Source organism: Oncorhynchus masou, chromosome 3 (assembly GCF_036934945.1).
Source record: "Oncorhynchus masou masou isolate Uvic2021 chromosome 3, UVic_Omas_1.1, whole genome shotgun sequence".
NCBI classification, from domain to species: Eukaryota; Metazoa; Chordata; class Actinopteri; order Salmoniformes; family Salmonidae; genus Oncorhynchus; species Oncorhynchus masou.
In genome coordinates, this window is record NC_088214.1 from 35,398,246 (window position 1) to 35,414,820 (window position 16,575).

Below are 16,575 nucleotides of genomic sequence, written 5' to 3' on the forward strand. Positions count from 1 at the left end.
GCAACATTGTATAAAATATTCTAGATCCTCAAGAGTTTCCCCTGCCAGTGAGCTCTGGACAGACACAGCGGGTAGGCTATTTGCACATGGGATAAGAAGTAATCAGGTAGGCCTATTTTATGAAATTTCCACCGGATCAGAGCATGGATCAGAGCATGACGGGTTATCGAACGGGAGCGAGCTGGAAAGATTTTTCAAATAGGCTACATTGAGGGAACTATTGTCATTCTCAATGGATGTAAAAACAGACTTTGTTTACTTGCTGTTTGAGGTGAAGAAAAAATTACTTTGAGAATCTCCACAGCTCATTAGTGGTGGTGAGTTAAAACAGAAATACTGGCACATTTATACGCCTACATGTGCACTCAAGCCAGGTAGCCTAGGCGTACTTCTATGCGTAGTCAGGTGTGCGTCCTTTGTCAACATTGACAGGAGCGCTCCAAACCAAACACAATGAATGACCTCATAAATGGAATGAAATAAACCAAAACGTGTTTCTCACAAGTGTAGCCTAGTATGTGTTCTCTGCATACAACATGTCCACTCCAAAATGGAGAACAGTAAAATAATAGTAATATATTGAATGCATTAACAGAAATGACGGTATCCAAACAAACATTGTAGATTAGAAATTATGTGAATTAACGGTAAATGTACTATTGGTATGCCATCCCTGCGGCTTCCGCAATGGATTAGTCCACTGAGACATGATTCAATCAAGACATGTCCCATACGTGTTTTGGGAATTTTCTGCAATTCTACACATTTCGCCACAGGGCAAAGGGAAATCTGCAGTCTTATAGCTAATCTCACGCTATTGTACACATTTTGCCATGAGGAAGTTTATCATTTTTAAAGCTAAAATATAAATGTATTTCCATGACAGAATTAAAAAGCTATTTTGGACTGACCAATGTGGATAGTTTCAAAAAGTTACATATCAGGAAATTTCGATTAGAAATCTTTTGGATATCAGAGCAACCTTGATGGATTCTTATTTGAGTCAGAAAGGATGTTCATATGATAAGGAAGATATGCAAAACCTTGCGGAGAGCCTATCCAACTGACAATCCCTTAGAAAAAAATACACTTTTGGAACTTTTGGGACTTAAAACAAACTGATGTTGGCACAAGATGGAAGGAATGTTAGAACATAACTAACAAAATTACAGTTAAAGAAAATGTACGCTTGCTTAATCCAGTATAAACTATTGTATAGAATGTATTATACGAGAGACAAAATTCACGAATTCTACAGCACAACGGCATAGTCATGTCTTCAGTGTTAAACTAATAATGACTCAATAATCCATGCTTTCTGGAAATACTATAAAGCCCAAACGTTATGGGCGGAGCTGGAAAGTTGTCAGACGTATTACAATATAAACATATTTTTAAATTGTCTGTTTCCATATTTCAAGACATGGCTTTATGGGGGTGTAGTGAGAAACCCAATGGGCTGGATGATTCTCTTCTCATCTTGAAAAATGTCTGCTAAAAACGTGGACATCAATCAATCCGCAATCATTAATACAATGGAAGTTATTTTGGGCCTCCCATAACATGAGTGAATTAAATTTCATTTAATCAGAATGTCATTCCAGTACACTGCTTGCTATGGATTCTATCTGATAGTGTTTGCATGTTTTAAAGAGACAAATAATGTCAAGTGTTCCAAACGGGGAGAGCATGCGAAAGATGAATTGGTCACACAGTGTGAAAATGTATCTTGATAGTGATGAGTGGGTCGTCATCATCCAGGCCTGACCTTGTGCCTGCAGAGATGGGATCTAGGGCTGCAAGATATATCGAATGAATTAGATTAATTCAAATGTATGTTTTTTTTGCGCAATATTCCAAATACCTATATTGCAAGGTACCTGTATCGTATTTTAATTTTTTAATGAGCATTTATGTCCGCTTGTTCCCATGTTGTCTTTTTGGTCTTGTTGTCTTTGCTCCTTCTGTGCTGTGTTCACCTTCCCATTTACACCAGAGATCTGTATATAATGACAAGATGCTCATCTCTCCGCCCTAACAATGGGAGTCGTTGTCCCAAAGGCGGCAAAGCAGGCGACAAGGTTAGGTCCAAAATAAACCCATAAAAATGCATTGGGCTTATTTTGGACAGATTTTGGCGAGAGTGAAACCTTACCTCACATCTTCCTCTGTTTACACACAGACATCAAGCCCCTCCCCCTGACACTCGCACAACAAAGATGAGAGATCACTTCTTCCTCTCTGACAAGCGGTTTCAACTCACTGTTTGCATTTGAGATTTGGTCCAGCAGAATGGGTTATACGGACACCAACACATTGAGACATTATTTTACTGTAACAGAGGAGACGTTAACTTCTAACCATACCCTCAACTCCTCAAACTGAGCTCATAGTAGACACTACTAAAACAGGAGTATCAATGAACATTGATTCTGGAAAATGAATTCTCAGTTTGTCGCGCATGGCATTGGGGTACCACTTGAGGCATTTTAGCCAAAGACTGTTATACAAGCTGCCTGGTCAGTTTTTTATGCTTATTGCATATTTATAAAACACGAAGGATTTGGCAACTCATTCTGAGAAAGAAGGTAGGCCATTTGATTTCAACATCTGAACAAAGTGGACAAGCTAGCCTACTGTTCAAACAGTTGGAGAAGGACAGAAGGGTGTGTTCATAACAATTCAACTGTTCTTCCTTGTTGACTAGCAAATCGATCGAAGTTAGCTAAACTTGAAATATAAAGATTAACTGGCTACGTCCTAGCAGGTGGGCTTGTGCTTGAGAGATTGTTTGAGACCTGTGGTCATTTTCTATAATGCCTGCTACAAGATGTGAATGGTTGCATGGTTCTGGTTACATTTGTAACAAAAAGGGCATTTAGACAGGCAGAGTTTTGGTTGTGGAAGGCTTATATTTAGCCAAGGTATAATTGAAGAAGCCCTGAATTCATTAGATTATTGTTGACTGTTTGAAATGCAGTGTATTTGACCTTTAATTGTACAACAAAGCTTATTTAGAGAGAACATAAAATCTAGATATACAGTCGTGGTCAAAAGTTTTGAGAATGACACAAATATTAATTTTCACAACGTTTGCTGCTTCAGTGTCTTTAGATATTTTTGTCATTTGTTACTATGGAATACTGAATTATAATTACAAGCATTTCACAAGTGTCAAAGGCTTTTATTGACAATTACATGAAGTTGATGCAGAGAGTCAATATTTGCAGTGTTGACCCTTCTTTTTCAAGACCTCTGAAATCCTCCCTGGCATGCTGTCAATTAACTCTGGGCCACATCCTGACTGATGGCAGCCCATTCTTGCATAATCAATGCTAGGAGTTTGTCAGAATTTGTGGGTTTTTGTTTGTCCACCCGCCTCTTGGGGATTGACCACACGTTCTCATTGGGATTAACGTCTGGGGAGTTTCCTGGCCATGGACCCAAAATATTGATGTTTTGTTACCCGGGCCACTTAGTTATTACTTTTGCCTTATGGTAAGGTGCTCCATCATGCTGGAAAAGGCATTGTTCGTCACCAAACTGTTCCTGGATGGTTGGGAGAAGATGCTCCCGGAGGATGTGTTGGTACCATTCTTGATTCATGGCTGTATTCTTAGGCAAAATTGTGAGTGAGCAAACACTCCCTTGGCTGAGAAGCAACCCCACACATGAATGGTCTCAGGATGCTTTACTGTTCAACTTTCAGGAGACGGTCCTGGTGCTTGCTGGACTTTCTTTGGCGCAATGAAGCCTTCTTCACAACAATTGAACCGCTCTCCTTGAAGTTCTTGATGATCAGATAAATGGTTGATTTAGGTGCAATATTACTGGCAGCAATATCCTACCCCCATGCTTCACGGTTGGGATGGTGTTCTTCAGCTTGCAAGCCTCCCCCTTTTTCCTCCAAACATAACGATGGTCATTATGGCCAAACAGTTCTATTTTTGTTCCATCAGACCAGAGGACATTTCTCCAAAAAGTACGATCTTTGTCCCCACGTGCAGTTGCAAACTGTAGTCTGGCTTTTTTATGGAGGTTTTGGAGCAGTGGCTTCTTCCTTGCTGAACAGCCTTTCAGGTTATGTCGATATAGGACTCATTTTACTGGGGGTATAGATACTTTTGTACCTGTTTCCTCCAGCATCTTCACAAGGTCCTTTGCTGTTGTTAGTGTGTGTAAACTTCTGACCCACTGGAATTGTGACACAGTGAATTATAAGTGAAATAATCTGTCTGTAAACAATTGTTGGAAAAATTACTTGTGTCATGCACAAAGTAGATGTCCAAACCGACTTGCCAAAACTATAGTTTGTCAATAAGAAATTTGTGGCGTGGTTGAAAAACGAGTTTTAATGACTCCAACCTAAGTGTATGTAAACTTCCAACTTGAACTGTATATCGTGAATCACCCATAAGTTTGAAAAAAATCAAGATATTATTTTTTGTTCATATAACCCAGCCCTAGATGGATTATCCAGCAGGTTAGCCAGGGCGAATTTCTTTCTCAAACATGGATACATCTCCCTGCTTTGTCTTCATTCTAGCGATATGCGAAGCGGAGGTGAGTCTGATTCACACGATGGAGTGGGATTTTGATGACATTTCGTTTGCTTGAAGCGATCTTTAGAAGTGAAGCTCTCAGCTGCTGCAAATGCCTGACCTGGAACAATCTGCAAATCACACAAGAATCTTTACATCATATTACTCTGAGAATCAGCAGACTACTAAGTAAAAGTAAAAGACCAGCATTCCAACGAGGGGCTGAGTGGACCTGTGTTTATCAACCTTTTCTGTGCCAGGGACTGGCAAACTGTGGTTCACAACCTTGTACTTGAGATTAAAACTAGTTCTTGAGAGCTGATGAAATAGTGTCATCTCCCTATCTGACAGAGCAGGAAGCTACATCACAAGGACCAGCGCTGGTCAACGGACCAGAGGGTTGAGAACTTTTGTAAGCCTACTTTCCCACCTTTTTTTCTTTTTTTTCTCCAAAGTTCGTTCTTCCTCAGGAGAGAGAGGCAGGTCTTTTGGGATGTTGATGTTTTATGTTCAACATTCTGTTTTATTGCTTGGCGTCCTGCTGAGTAGTAAGATCTGCACCAGCTGTGAAAGGTTGTGTTTCTGCTGTTTTTTTGTTGTTGAAAGAGACAGCCTGAACAGAGACATGAACAGAGACAGCCAGGCCTTGTATCTAGGGCTGGGAATTGCCAGGGACCTCGCAAAATGATATTAGCACGATATTTAGGTGCCCATACGATATCTATTACGATTCTCACCATTCTGTATGTATTGCGATTCGATATTGCGATTTGATGTTCCAAACATGTTGCTCACTATATGTCTGCTGCAGAGGGACCAGAGAGCACGAGAACATGAGTTTTGATCAGTCATGGGAGAAAAAGCGCTGAAAACCTGTTGGCTCACTATTCAAAAAGAAGATGGAGGATAAGCTATAGGATGAGTTTTGTCTCGGGTACAGCCGACTAGCGCTAGCTAGCGCTACCTAGCAAAATACAATATTATAATATTTGACATGGAGTCAAAGTATCGATATGTCATTCAAAATAATATTGCGATATGTAAAAATCAATATTTCTCTCCATCACTACCAGTATCCCCCATGGTAGGCCCCCCTCATCCTGCTTGTCTGATGTAAAGTTGGGTGCATCTTAATGGTCTATAAGAAGCTTCCTTTCCCCCTCACTCTCCTCTTCATCTGCACTAATCTGAAAAGACAGGGTAGGTGAATCATGAAAGGAAGACGCTGGATGCCTACTGGAAATTATCTTTCACCAGTCCAGAGCGTTCAGATCAGGACCAAAGACCATAGTAGCCATCTGAAGTTTAGACTTGCCTGTGGTGATTTTGGTTATTATATATATAAAAAAATGGAACAAATTATTGCAGCACAATCACTTGCCACTCAATAAGGTAAAACTTACTAACAGATTATGCCTTTGGCTATATGAAAGAGCAGAGGGAAATCTATGATGTACATGGTGGTCCATTCCATCTACCACTGATCTCAAGGGACACAAAGCAGCTTATGGTGACTGGTACGGAGGTTAGTCTGGGGTCCTCGGAATACATATCACACATCAAAAAGCTAGTGGATTGCCATGTTCGACAGCACCTGTGTCACATTTCCTCTTTTCTATAATGCAGGCAGGCCCTTTCTCTGCCCCAGGGCTGGAGGTTGCCAGTGACATGCTGAGAGACCAAGTCAGTCGTGACTAATCAGACATGATGTGGTGGTCAGTGAGACGCCCCCCACGTTTTGATGAGGACATTTGTTAAGACTTAATTATTTGGGCCTTACTTGTTTAGTGTGCAGCTGGCTATGTTTGTGTCATGAACATTTGGAGTCAAAGTGTGGTTGCCACTAGCAGTGGCATCAAATAGTCACGGTTCCTGGAAATGTGCACAAATTACAGTCATAGCAGCATCTCTTAGAGCAGTTATGTTTAGTCAGTGTAACTACAGTGGGGGTCAATCCTGCTAACCAAAAAAACTCTGTTTCTGTACTCAAACAATAGTGCACTCTTGTACACAAGTAGGCCTACATGGTACAGTCGCTGAGGTATGTTAGTTTGCAGTCTGAGGATCAGTAGATAACAGCCTGGGTCAGACAGCGTTCACTAGGACAGCTCCACTGATATGAGCCATGAGGGAGCAGACAAACGGGGAGAGAGGGCAGGGTAAAGAGCGAGGGAGAAGGGTGTGTGTAATAAAGCCCGTCAGCTTTCAGCTGGACCCCCACTTCTCACCGATGGATTTAAAGTAGCTGTGGAGTTTTACTGAGACTGGTATAAAGCTGGCACTCGGAAGGGAGATGGGTGGAGGAGGAGAGAAATAACAGTCCAAACTCTTTGGGGAGGGGGCATTCACTGTAGACGGTGGGGGCCTTGAAGGTTGACCAGAATCCTCTCTAACTATACTAATTACAATGGGCCTGGTGTGATGGCGGCTATCTGGCGAATGCTTAATGCATTAAAACAAGCTGTGATAACAACCTTGCAGCTGCTGCTGTTGTTCGGGAATGTTCTCTGCTGGTTGTAAGTTAGGATGGTGACTGTTATCTCAGACCTCAGTAAAATGTACTGTTTACAGTGCATGATAATGGCTAGGTTGAATAGTACCACAGTTATGGTTAGTGTGGCTGTCATCTCAGCTAGCCTGATTTATGTCTGGGCTATGTTTGAGTTAGCTGGGCTACTTCTGAGATTGCAGTGGCGATAACGTGTATTTTGGATCATTTGAATGCTCTGGCAGGTTAAGCGACGTGAAAATGTGGCCTTGTGCTGTCAAATTAGGGTTGTAGTATTGCGGCTATTGGTTGTGATGGCGTAGCTTATGTCTGTGTCATGTTGTGTATGTCGTATCATATCGGAGATGATAAACCATGTGGTTCGAGCCCAGAATGCTGATTTTTATTTTTTATTTTATTTATTTATTTTTCTCTGAAAGATGTGGTATATCAGACCGTATACCCAAACAAAGGACTTTTCACTGCTATGCGTTGTCGTGTCTAAGAATGACCCCTAGCTGTGGTATATTGGCCATATACCACACCTCCTCTGGTCTTATTGCGTAATTATAGTGTGGCCGATTCAGTTCTGATAATGTTTCTGTTATGTTAGTGTGTAGCCTACTAAGTCACATTTATAGGCTCATTTGTGATAGTGGGGCGGTCGTTTCGTCTCTCGGTTTTGATAGTGTGGCCCTAGTCTCATGTTTCCCCTGCTCATGTGAATCCTCTGGAGGCGGAGGATTCACATGAAACCCATCTGTCTGATTCCTGACACATCAATGGAGAGGTGACGCAGCTGCGTCGTGGACCCAGCAGGCCTTTTCCACACTCGGTGAACATGTCTGTTTGTTCTGTCTTTTGCCTCCAGTCAACGGTTGCCCTACCTGCAGTTTAAACAAATATTTTTTAGTCGAGTGCGTCTGCCTCCAGAGAAACAAGAGAACTAGCTGGTCTGATCATGTGGCCTAACACTCACCAGTGGGAGGTGTCCCAGATGGCAATTTGACTACAAAACCCCAGATACCCCTAATAACCATCCAACACATTATAACATGCCAATCAAACACACCTGAGCTCTGGGAAATAGGCCAACTGAACATCTGCATATTGAGTAGTGCTGAGCCATTAGTGCTTTTTGAGGTCAGTTTCGGTTAGATTATACAAAAAATGATCACAGTAAAAAATAAATGCACTATGCATTGTGTGGTTTGATTTCTCAAAAATATAACAATTAATAAAAGTCCCATGATGGTAGTGACTGCCCATGACTGCTTATCACTTATTAACCATCAGTTATTCACAAATCTTTAATAAACTATTTCATTTGTTGTGTATATTCGATTACTTTTTGTTATTTCATTCCAAGTCATCTCATCTCTATAGAGCTGCTTCCTATGCTGTCTGATTTTCAGTCGTCCTTCAAAGTAAATAAGGTATACTTTTATGACTGCTGAATACCTTCTATCAGTCACTTGGATAATGTATTTTCAGGTAGAGATATCTCGTGAAGCAACCGTTCTCTGTCCCTCTCGATGTCTCTTCTCTCCCTCTCCTTGTCTGCCTCTCACTAACCTAACATAGCAGCCATAAAGGAAACACACAGACCGGATAAGTAGGTGCGCAATGGATTATGGTCAGTGTAGTTAATTACCATATTTTCTCCTCTAAACTATGTAGAATATTGGCCTGTGGGGAAACTACAACTCCCTACTACATCGCACAGTTTGGGCTTGATTTGATTTATCTCTAGAGAAACTGCAATGCGTGCATTGAGCTCGCAGAAAAAAAACAAAACAAAATGGAATTCAAATAAATTGAACCACATTTGTCAGTTAGTTGTTTGACATTTTGGATAATCGCTCAGCACTAGTGTAGATCCCTCCACACGGACTCCTAGGCAGACGCAGTCTGTTCATTTGTGGTTGATTGCGAGGAGAGCTACTTTCAAGGGACATTCAGGAACCTCCTTTTTTCTGTGATGTAGGTCAAGACCTTTTCATTTTAGTGAGTGTACTTGTAAGCTGCTTGAGTTCTGCTGTGCTGTTACGTGAGGGTGCACATCACGTCCCTTTGTGCACACACTGACTGATTTTCAAAGTCCCGAAGCCTTGGCAGTGCATAGTCTTAGGATTAGATCCGGAGTGACATTTGTCCTGCTGAGGTTGTGCTTATGCTTCACCTTTGCCCTGCTTCTGCTTGGCGTTAACCCTTCCTGGGTCTCAGGCTGTCTCTCTAGAGGTCTCTCAGGCAGACCTGTTCATATGCATGAGGTCAAATGCCACTCTCGACTGTTTTCACCCTCTAAGAAACAACAAACCCTGATAGGTCTACATAGGGCTGGATTATTTGTGTGACATTCATGGCTGTGTATTAGATCAGTGGTTCACAAACTGTGGGGGGCGAGCCGTTCCAATAGTAGAATGCACAAGGTGCAATTTTGAAATTGGGTAGTGCATCATCAGTTTTCCTCTTGTCATTGCAGACCTCAGAGAGCTATTTATAACTTGTCAGAAATGTCCAGATCAACTAGTCCATGTCCATTTTAGCTAGGTCTTTTAGCCCATTGATTTTGTATTGTAATGTTTGAGTCATTCAGATATCACATGAACACGCATAAGACATGACAAAATGTGTAGAATTGCATGAAGTTTGCTTTAAATTGTTCTCTGCCAGCAAGAGGGGTGTGAACAGTTTGTCATCGACAGAACTTGTGCCAAATAGACGTCGCACTTTTTTGAGTGAAAAAGTTTGGGAACCCCTGTCTTAGATGTTTTGTGACATTCATATAACCCTTTAAAAAAAATGTTAATGGTGATTCCATTGAGATTAAACGTCTTGTTTACAAAGGCTTTGTGCCAAACAGGAAGTAGCAATATTACCCTGTAACTCTGCTTTAATTATCTGCACCCTGTAAGGTGTATTTGTTTGTTGTCCTCCGTCGTCGTCTGGGTGTTGTGTAAAGGCTTATTTACAGATGGCTGGGATTGCTACCGGAGTCGTGAGATTATTCCAACATCAAGTCGAATGAAGGAGGATTATACAGCAGCACTGCTGTGAGTGTGAACGACCCGCCAGAAGGTACTGATGAGACAGCCCTATTGTACCAAGCCTGAGCAGATGGTCTCAACCAAGGGTGCCAGGTCACGAGCAGTTCCCTAATTCCCAAATGCAAACAAGCAGTGCAGAGGGATAGAGAAGAGCCGTGTCTACAGTAGCACTGCGGACGATTGTGACATTGACAGTATTCGGATAAAGTCACTAACTGCTCTCTACCTGTAAGGGCGAATTGTTTTAGGTTTCGAATTAAGTCAGCCTTGTCCAAGTGTTGGAACATTCTTTATCATTTTTGCTGAAACCAGACTCCACATTGCTGACGATAAATGAAATACAGGAGAGAAAAAAATGGTGCCTGATTTTACAAATGTTTTGTCCATTGACAAAAATGACTTGCAATTTGTGGCAAATAACCTACATCTGTTGTTATTGTTTTTCCTTCAGCACCTGAGGCATCCTGTAACCTCAGCTGTAGCAGCAGAATCTCAGAATCAGAGAACTAAAGGGCCTGTCGTGGCAGGTGGATGCATACAGGTGAACACACCTGGTGCTCTTCAATGGACTCCTATCTTCAGTAGGACTTCTCGTTCCAGGTGTCGTTGACAACTGAAGACCTGTCCTAACTATGACTTGTAACTATGTTTTCCCGTCTTGTAGCGGACTTGTAGCTGATAGAGCCCTTGACCTTGAACCAGTTAGAACTTGTTCTTCTCTGCCCCCTCCCCGACCCAGCCTGCTCTTCCATAAACCTATTTTGTTATGTGCTTTGCTGTCGTCCCTCAATGTAAAATAAAGATGCCCAAAGAACAGTATCAGTATCCCTGCCCCCTAATGTTGCCTCCCTCACTTTTTCCAGTCACAACTCCACCTGCCTGTATCCAGTAACTTAGGGACAAAGAGATCCTTGCTGGTGTTGTTATGACGATGAGTTGTGATCTCTGCCGTATTTACCAGGGAAATATAGCAGTAATAGGAGAAAGAACCCAGATAAAAACCCACCTTCCACCTACCAGTGTGCATCCTCTGTAGTCAAAGTATTTGACAGAACTGCTCTTAGTGGAGACAGTTCTTCCTGGGACAGGATTGGGCTTACTTCCATTTTAACTCAATAAAAAGAGAAAGAAGAAATGAGATGTTTCTGTTCAGCCTCCGGACTGACTTGTCCCCAACCCTGTCTGTAGGATTACTTTGAAGTCACGTCATGGTACACTACAGTATCCCTGCTTCACCCATAATGCTTATCTGTGGTATAGCATCGTAACCTCTTAATCTTAAGACCTTTTGGGTCCATGATCCGGTTGTCTCTCTGAGACTTTCAGACTGAGACCACGGCTGTTTCAGGAAGGCTCTGCTTTCTTTTTGAGCTTGTGTGCATTTGTCCCTAGTTATTAGCCCTCTGAGTTGAGCCAGGGTTGTTTTGTTAGCCTACTATTTGTGGATGGAACATTTTTGTCTGATCTTCCTCCGGTGTATTGGGACAATAGGCAGTGATTACGGTGCTTGTACAGTCGATCTTGGTGAATTAACCCCAGGGTCAGTGAGATCAGTCTGACGATGGGATTAAAGGGTGACCCAAATCCTCTGAACGGGGGTGGGGACGTAGTACCTGGTACAGTAGTACTCTTTAAGTATTTTTGTTTTGTTTCCGCATCATCTGACCTTTGTTTCACAGTCAGCCACTCTTACATAGGTCATAACGAGGCCAGTTGTCTTTAAAGAATGGTTCGTTTTTAGGTGGTGTCCACTGACCACTGTCCATCTACTATTGGTTTTCCTGAGGTAAACTGCTGCATCAAGCACGACGTGGACAAAATAGTTGAAAATATGAATTGACTGGATGCCAAGTGTTCTCTGTACAAATGTACCATATACAGTATATTTTGCTCAGCAACGCCCTCAATATGTGAAAACGCCTATCTTCAGTTTTGCTTGGACGTCCCCTGGGATGAAGACTGACTGTCGTCCAGACTTCAGACTTTCCGGGGATCCAAAACAAGAGGATTACACTTATTCAAGTTGGTGGATACAGGTCCCCTCAACCAAATTGGTTTCTCTGCCATGAAAAAAACAGATCCTGTCCAAGTTAATACTCAACTATATTGGCTAATGGACCCTATGTCTGGAGGGAAGGCTAAATGTAGGCTAGTACATTAGTACATGGGTCCACCTTGGTCGATCAGGTTGTCTCTCATAGTTCGGGGAGTAGGGCTTTAAGTAGGATGCAGTTGCTCATACAGACACTGATTTAAGCTTTCCCCCCAAAATGCTTCAGGTTAGGATTTTATGGAAGCCAGCTGCTGCTAGGTCTGTGCTTATGGGCAGCTTTTACCCTGAGTGTTAGAGTGAAAGGGCTCTGAAGGGTAGTCAAAAAAGCAGGGTCAGGTTATGCAAAAAGTGGATTGCTGAATTTGGAGAAGCAATTAGGCTAGCGAGGTCAGGTACAGGGTGGCCTGAATGACCGCGTTTGAAGTTTCTCATGTTCTCTTTTGAAGATTTCTGTTATTTTTATAATAACATTTACCCACACCAGTTTGTTTCAAATGAACAGCGCTAACTTTGCCAGTGTAAATAGAAAGCGGTTTGCATTGTGCGTCTTAACTCAGTTGGGATCCTCATTCGCTGGTCTGAGTGTTCTCTTATCCGGCTGTCAATGTGGGTGTGTTCCTCAGGCTTCACCTCATGTGGTCTTTCGGACCTGTGGACAAGGTCAAGGTTAGCTCAAGTTTTGGCCTTTTGTTATGTCGTTATCTCTTCAGAGAACATTACCCTGAGAGTCATTGGCCTAATCTGTGTTGAGGGCTGCAGCAAGAGGATTATTTCTCTCTCGTGCACCTTATCAGAATGTCTAAGTGCTCAAAATAAAGAATACGATACCTTTGCTTGTCTTTTCTGTGTCGACTTGTTGAGGTTAAACAAGGGCCTTGCCGAATCTGGTCATAAGGGTCTTGCCACATGATTTGGCTAGCATAGCATTAGCTGGCCCGAGGCAGGATGTTAAGCTGTGATTAAGGTGGCAGGTAGATCAGACTGTATTAGTTTAATGGGGTCTGACAGCAGGTTCTCATGTCCTACTCAGTTATTTTCCTATGTGTGGTTGTACCATTTGGGTTGTAAAAGGCTCCAATTCGGGCGCCCTTATGAAGGACGCCAGTCTACGATGTGTACCGTGATTGTGTGCCTCCTGATACGACAGCTCTGGAAAGTGCTTGTCAACATTTGGGCTGCCAAGAAGAGCTGCTCAAGCAGTAAGTTTGTCTGCTAATTTGCTTGTTTCTTGTATCAGGCAAGGTGTTAGGACAACAACCTGTTAGGAATGTTTTTTTTTTCCCTAGTAAGATGTGGCACATAGTTTGACGGTGTTGGGAAGTTTTTATTTTTATACAGGCTAGTAAGAGCTGTTGTGACTATTTAGCAATTGCTATAGGCCCTACACAGGTCTATCTTCACCCTTGAATTCCTGCCAGTGTACCAGTATCTATGGCTAAGCCTTAAGTCCCTTTCCAAGAATGTCCGTCTCATGGCCATGTTCAAACCAATATTCAGGGGTTTTCAGTCTTAGGCAAAATAGCAACAACATTGCAAGAAAGTGCATGAAATTGACACACATTCAGTCAACTTGTTTACATTTACATTACATTTAAGTCATTTGGCAGACGCTCTTATCTAGAGCGACTTACAAATTGGTGAATTCACCTTATGACATCCAGTGGAACAGCCACTTTACAATAGTGCATCTAAATCATTTAAGGGGGGTGAGAAGGATTACTTTATCCTATCCTAGGTATTCCTTGAAGAGGTGGAAGAACTTGTTATTTGTTTTACTCCATAGCCTATAGTTGAATTCTGTATTATTTATGTGCGAGAAGTGTTATTTTCTCATACCCTTTTAACCTCTAGATACCACTTGACTGTCGTGTCGATCTCGATTTCAGTGTGGCTCAAATGTGTGACCAGTACAACTGTCACGGCACAGGGGCGTCCCTCTCTCCTTCAGTTTTCAATAAAAGCAGACCGTTAAAGACGTCATAGAATTCGGAGGCGGAGATTGATCTCCTCTTTTATTGTTGAGTGTCTGCGCTGGTTTACATGACGGATGAATCACCATGCAGCTGATTGATCGGGACTAACCTCCTTTTTAACAAGAGAAGATAATCCGCCTGCATGGGCCTCCAGTCGAAATAACATGACTCACCTCACTAAGGGATCCCTGTATTGGCTCTTACTACACGGATGGTTCTTTTCCTGTGGTTCTGTAGGTCCTTTGTTGCACAGAAGGCTCCCCAGTTCTCACACATGTTAATAATGAACTGAACCATCAGGTATGGTTACTGTTAGGGAGAGTCTTAAGACGGATGTTCTGGGCATACGTCTTACTGCTTGGTTGAACTAGTGCAATGACTCTTGAGAATGTTGGGTCACTGTGCAAAAGGAAAATCTTAAAAGAAGAGGGCGAAAAATGTTTTTACGTAGACCGAGCCGATCCTACATTGTCGTGCTGTATCTTTGCACACGCGACACCATACACACACACGTGCTCTGGAGTGCTGTTACACTAGCATTCACTGCTTCGTGAGGTCATGGCAGGCAGACACTTTCCGTCGCCATTATGTTCTGGCTGACTAGTCTACACACACTTGCATATAAGGACACTGGGGCTGACATTGGGTTCTGAATTCCTTTTTTGGGTGCAATAAAAATAGTCTGGAATCAGAGCATGCAAAAACCCAAATAAGAACAAAAAGTCTTACCCTACTAAGGCTCTGATATCACATGGACAACACCAGTAGTAAGCCTGCCGCTCTCCGCACTTAGCGCATAAACATTGAACACATGTACGCACACCGTAAGGACAGGCTCGGTCTGTCTACAGGGTCTGGATTGAGATCATTGTGTCTGTCTTCTCGGCAACGTTATGAAAAGAATGGCTGCTTCACTTCGTCTCCTGATGATTCCATTTCTGAAAATATAATACTGCTGCTGATACACTGCCTGGCTCACCCTCACGTCTGACTATAGTAACAGTCCACTGAATGCCCATAATAAGATTAGAGAGGGAAAGGGGTGAAAGAGGGGTTATAAACATCCTACAGAAAGGGAGCGAGAGAAGGTCAAATTATTGTATTAAACAGAGGTCATATTACATAGAAAAAACTGAAAACACCATCAGTGGAATATATTGCCTAGGCCTGGCTTTTTAAATGTAATTTTTTGCTTGTTTTATTTAACCAGTTAGTAAAGAACAAATTCTTATTTACAATGATGGCCTACCCCGAAAAAACCCTAACCCGGACGACGATGGGCCAATTGTGCGCTGTCCTATAGGACTCCCAATCACGGCCGGATGTGATACAGCCTGGAATCAAACCAGGGACTGTAGTGACGCCTCTTGCACTGAGATGCAGTGTCTTAGACCACTGCGCCATTCGGGAGCCCAGACTGGCTGCAGCCTACAACATCTTAACTCTCAGCAGCATGTGTTTGCCTGGTGCTGCAGGTGTCAGTGGCACGCGTCAGCTGATGTCACGGTCTGACAGGTGGACTGCTCCCCCCTCCCTTAATCCTGACACTGCGGGTCCTTGCTGCTGGTGGAGGCCATCCATCTCGGTGCCTGCGGGGAAACCATGGGCAGGGAGGGGGTAGGGGGTGTAAGGGGGGGTGGCTTTGTTTTCATCTCTCCCTAAAGGTCAGCAAAAAGTATTCAGCAGAAAGCGGCGGCAGTAAGAGAGGTGTGTGTGTAGGGGTGGGTGTGAGCGGTGTCAGGTAGCCTAGCAGTTAGACGGTTGGGCAAATAACTGAAAGGTTGCTGGTTCAAATTCCAGAGCCAACAAGGTGAGAGAGAAAAATCTGACACTGCCCTTGAGTAAGGTACTTAACCCTATTTGCTCCCGTATGTCGCTTTGGATAAGAGCGTCTGCTAAATGCCTAAAGTGTGTGTGTGTGTGTGTGTGTGTGTGTGTGTGTGTGTGTGTGTGTGTGTGTGTGTGTGTGTGTGTGGTCTGTAACAAGATTCTGGGCCACATTGATTGTCTAACCCGAGTCATCACTGTGTCCAATGAAATGTAATCAGGCACATGCCATGATCTTGTAATGCCTGCGTGTGCGATCGTGTCTCAGTGGGAGCCTGTTTCCAGGCGCCTGTGTCAAGTGACTGTTGTTTATGTGTGTGTTTCAGCACTGGGAGCTTGTAGATGAATAACCCTAAGAGCTTTTCAGACGGCGCTGATCTGTTTTTGTGTGTGTGTGTTTGTGTTGGTGAGATGCGGAGTAGCCCTAATCGTATTACTTAATACTGCTGCAGAGGTCAATCTAAAGCAGTGGAACCTGTGTCATGGAAATTCATTCAGGCTTTATCTAGATATTTTTTCTTTCAGTTGTCATAAATGATGTAATGAAGTCTGAGCATAATTTGAGTAACACTTTATGGATTGAACCATTGATGTTTTTACCTGCCCGCTATTTCACAGTTGAGCATGTTGTTCCTCTTTTAAA

At 42.7% G+C, this 16,575-nt stretch overlaps 1 protein-coding gene across 3 annotated transcripts in view; it reads left to right on the forward strand.

Moving 5' to 3' along the window:
• Positions 1-16,575, forward strand: part of LOC135515319 (protein FAM110B-like) — a 45,520-nt gene that overhangs the window by 5,537 nt on the left and 23,408 nt on the right. Inside the window, exon 2 of one of the 3 annotated variants that reach the window (XM_064939009.1) lies at positions 10,531-10,620. The exons of the other annotated variants lie outside the window; for them this stretch is intronic. The gene's annotated coding sequence lies outside the window, so the exon portion shown is untranslated. The remainder of the gene's footprint in view (positions 1-10,530; positions 10,621-16,575) is intronic. 3 annotated transcript variants of the gene reach the window in all.